The sequence below is a fragment of the Pteropus alecto genome, unplaced genomic scaffold (assembly GCF_000325575.1).
Source record: "Pteropus alecto unplaced genomic scaffold, ASM32557v1 scaffold45, whole genome shotgun sequence".
Classification (NCBI taxonomy): domain Eukaryota; kingdom Metazoa; phylum Chordata; class Mammalia; order Chiroptera; family Pteropodidae; genus Pteropus; species Pteropus alecto.
The window spans coordinates 9,703,577-9,708,219 of NW_006442491.1; the positions used below are offsets into that span (position 1 = coordinate 9,703,577).

The 4,643-nt window shown below is 33.6% G+C and overlaps 1 pseudogene; it reads right to left on the bottom strand.

Moving 5' to 3' along the window:
* Window positions 1–3,348: 3,348 nt before the first annotated feature.
* On the bottom strand, window positions 3,349–3,467 carry LOC112471072 (annotated as a pseudogene).
* Window positions 3,468–4,643: the final 1,176 nt, after the last annotated feature.

Consider the following 4,643-nt stretch of genomic DNA (forward strand, 5'->3'; position numbering starts at 1 on the left):
AAAAGTTACCGAAACAATAATGCTTTCGAGAAACCTCAAAATGCGGTAGTTTTGTATAAAGCCTAGTAGGATTTCGGGGCCCTGCGGGAGGGTCAGGGTTTCTTCTTTGTATACAAGAGCCACCCCTAGATCCAGCTATTTTTATTGTAGTTCTTTTGTTCTCACAGCTCTGCATAAGGAATATAAATTGTTCTTAAATATTGTAAATAAGCTACAAGATCTAACGGATTAAAATAATGCTTTTGTAACCATAATATTTTGAGATGGAGCCCTGAAACCTAAAAATACACTAGTTTTCCCTGATAAAAAATTTATACACATAAATCCTCTCTCCCCACCCCCACTTTTCATTGATGACTAGATTAACATAAAACTTTTCCTTTAGATGCTTGGAAAATGCACACCTTCAGAAAGGTCATTCAAACTTATATTTTAAACAAATACTTAAAGAAATCAAAACATCAGCCGAACACATTGTAAAACACACTAACTGAATCTGAAATGAAACTCAAATGTATTTAATTGGACTAAACATATTGGAACAAAATTTATATTCTCCAAATCTATTGAACGGAAACAACAAAATGGAACTATGCTCTTTTTTGATCCAAATCTATAATTCATTTGGAATTTCTGTTGCACTTAATTGAAAATATATTCTGAAAGTGTTTTGGATTTAATGTGGCTTTTTGACCAGGTTGCCCCGATCTTCCTTAGAGCTCATTAGAAGAAAGCCTCTATAATGGAACCTGGAGAAAGTATGGGAATTTTTTTTAAAGCGATTAAACATATAATAGTCATAAATAATAATAGTAATAATAACTACTACTGTTTTCTCAATTATTACCATGTTTCCTCACTTGGAAAGCCTTTTGAATCATAAATATTCATCCCATTAACCATCATTTTTATTGGAATTTAGATGACTAATTTGTACACAAAAATACATCCAAATGAAGTCAATGGTCCTAAAAGGCCAACTTGTCTTTGCCACTGTCCCAATTAAGGTACAGTAGGAAAAAGCAAAACTGACATTGATTTTCCTTTCTCTTTTTTTTCTATGACAAACTGTTCAATGTTCCATAGTAAAAAAGGTCCATTAAAAATCCACAAGCCTCTCTTTTTTGAAAATAGGTTTTTTTTCCTTGATAAGCAATGAAAAAAAAAAAAAGTATTCTCTAAGACCATTTTTCTTTGTGCTATATAAAGTTGCTCTTAATGTACTCTTGGTTATCGATTTGATAATGAGAAAAGTTTTGTACCAATTAATTCATTGTGATGGTGTTTGTTTTTTTTTTTTTTTACTTGTTTTCATTCAATTTATTTCAAAATATTAAGGAGGAAAGTAAGGAAAAAAACAAAGGCAACAATCTAAGCTTGTCAACTGTGTAGAATATGTCACTCAAAGGCAGATTAAGTACAGCAAATTTTTACATAGTGACAGGAGAGGGTGGGCAAAATTACATTCAGGACAATTAATGAAATATACTAAGCTGTGAAAGATTTTAAAAGATACTGTAAATTACAAAAGTAAAGCACTAATTATTTTATATGAGTATATCATACCAAAGTGATTTTCTAAAAATTAAAATCAAAATGCAAATTCAATACCAGAGTACTCTTTTTCAACACCATTGTATACAAATATGTCTTTATAACATGAATCAAAGGTGTTTTGATTTCATGACTAAGCTTCAATTGGAAGCTTATCTCCCTAATGCACATAACTGTAAAATATGGGTGTACACCTCGAGTACAATTTCTTGTTATTCTTTATTCCTGTAAAACAAATACATCCCAAACATGGAAGAGAGTTATAATGGGTATAAAATGTCCCTCCCATTACATGCTATGACAGAAAAAGCCATCGAAACCTCCATTCTGTTTCACTAATATCTATTTGCATACATCAGTAAAACACATTAATCTTTGTGAAAACCTTCAATGTGCTTGGAAATATTTTATGGTCATAAAGTCCCAGTTTATTTAATATTAGTTCTAGGGGAAGGGTCTTTTCTGCTGAATGTCAGCAGCCTTCAAGACAGTAAGAATCAGAGGGTCTTTCCTCTCAAAATTAGTTACACTTGGACCCAGTGAAAGCTGACAGGGGACTCCTACATAAGGGAGTTTACAGTCTGGATCACTGGGTCAGACAAGGGACCAAATTATTAGCCTCCATTTTCCTTTGAGAGACACTGAACATTTCCTCCTGTCAAGCTGAGGAACTTCCATTAGTAATCATCTCTCAAAAAGGAATCATGTCTGCCTCTAGAATACACACATTACCAAGATGAGCTTGAAGTTGGAGCTTGTTTAGGCAATCAAAACATCTTTGGTGATTCACTTCCCATCACTGAACTAAAAAAGTAAAGGCACAAATAACTATACTTTAACATAATTATTTCAAAAAACAGCATTTTATTGATTTGAAAGTCATTTCAAGAACCCATTTTCATTGAATTCCCCCCTCCTCCTTCCCATTATGGCTTGATCCCCCCATACACCTTCCCCACACTGCTCATATGGGAACTATACAGGATGTAGTTGATATGCATTTGTGGGGTGCAAATAACTTTTACATCATTAAGCGTAATTGAATATTTAATACTAGAGTAGGCTTCTTGTCTCTTTTTAAGATATGGGTTCAGGATGAAGTGGAATATTAACTGTTATACAAAAATACAATAGGTATGTTAAAAATAATTGGAATCCTCATTTAAAAAATCAGTTCATTTATACAAAATACAAAAATAGTCAAAGCTTAGCTATGCTTTTAGAAGTGAAGACAATGATATCCTGTGTGATAGGGAGGGAACAGATAATGTTGTTTCTTGATCTGAGCTCTGCTTTGCGTAGAGTGTGTGCTTTGTGAAGATTCAGCACACTCTACACTTCTCACACACTTTTGGAAACTTTCTATTCAGTGAGAGAATTTATAGAGTAGAGAATTTACAGGAATGTTCAAATGATGCTGTTCATTTTTAGGTCACTTATATAAACTGCCTGATGACCCTTGGTATTATTTATTTTAACACCTTTTATTTTGAAATAATTATAAATGCACAGGAAGTTGCAAAGGATAGAACAGAGAGGTCCTATGTAATCTTCACCCAATTTCCCTGAGTGGTTACATTTTATATAATTCTGTTATAACACCAAAACCAGGAAATAGACATGGATACAATGTGTGTGCACAGTTCTACGTCATTTTATTTTATTTATTTTATTTTATTTACTTACTTTATTTTATTTATTTACTTATTTATTTTTTAGGTGAGGCAACTCTTGGTTGACCTCACAGATTGCAAGGACCTTGTCAGCTTACAATCCTTTAGTTTTTATTTTTTACGCCTACAGCACCTGGTCTTCGTAGGTGGTCTCCCATCCAAGTACTAACCAGACTCAACCCTGCTTAGCTTCCGAGATCAGATGGGATCAGGCTTGTTCAGGGTAGCATGGCTGTAGACTCTACATCATTTTAATCACTTGCCTAGTTCCTATGAAGACCACCACATACAGAACTATTCTACTCTGGCAAAGATCTCTCCTGCCCAGTCATAGTCACACTCAGCTCTTTCATCTCCACCATTCCTAACCCCTGGTAGCCACTAATCTTTTTTCCAACTTTATAAATTTGTCTTTTCGGGAATGTTGTAAATAGAATCATACAGTATGTGACCTTTTCGGATTGCCTTTTTTAACTTAGCATAATTGCCTTTAGATCCATCTAAGCAGCATGTTTCAATAGTTTACTCCTTTTTGATGCTGAGAAGTATTCTGAAGTATAATGTAGCACAATTTGTTTAACTATTTACTTATTGAGAGACATTTTGGCTGTTTTGATTTTTGTGCCGGCATAAGTCTTTTCTCTGAGATAAATGCCTAGGAATGTAATTGCTGGGTTGTATGGTAAATATATGTTTAGTTTTTAAAAGAAATTGCCAAACAATTTTCCAGATTAACTATAGCATTTACCTTCCCACCAGTAATGTATGAGAGATCCAGTTTCTCTGCAACCTCACCAGAATTTATATTATTATTTTAAATTTTACCTGTTCCAGTAGGTCTGTAGTGATATCTTATTGTGGTCTTATTTTCAATTTCCCTAACGGCTAGTGATATTGAGCAATTTTTCATGTGTTTATTTGCCATTCCTATATCCTCTTCAGTGAAATGTCTCTTCATATTTTTTGCCCACATTTTGTTTCCTTTATTTTTGCTATCTTACCTCAATATTAAATTAATATCAATATTAATATTAAATTAATTAATTCCCTCAATAATTTTTAGCTTCTTCTTAAAATAACTAAAAATATTTCCCCCCATTTCAGTATCTGCAGTTTGTGATTTCTAATGATGAGTGATTCTTCTCACTTGTTTGCGGAGTACTGCTGGTCTCTTGCTTCCTTAAGATTGCTTGCTCTCTTCATTCTGTTTGGAAAGCCACTTTCTAGACGTTTTTCCTCTTTTATACTGTGCTTACCAAAGGAACTTCAAAGTCCTAATGGATGCAGATCAAATGACAGCTCTTCCAGGAAGTCTTGACTTTTCCTACCAAATATATATAATCGCTAGTCCTTTAAATGGACACAATACTTTTAAAATAGTTCCCAGTGGCACGGGGGCAGATGCTGTCAGTGCCC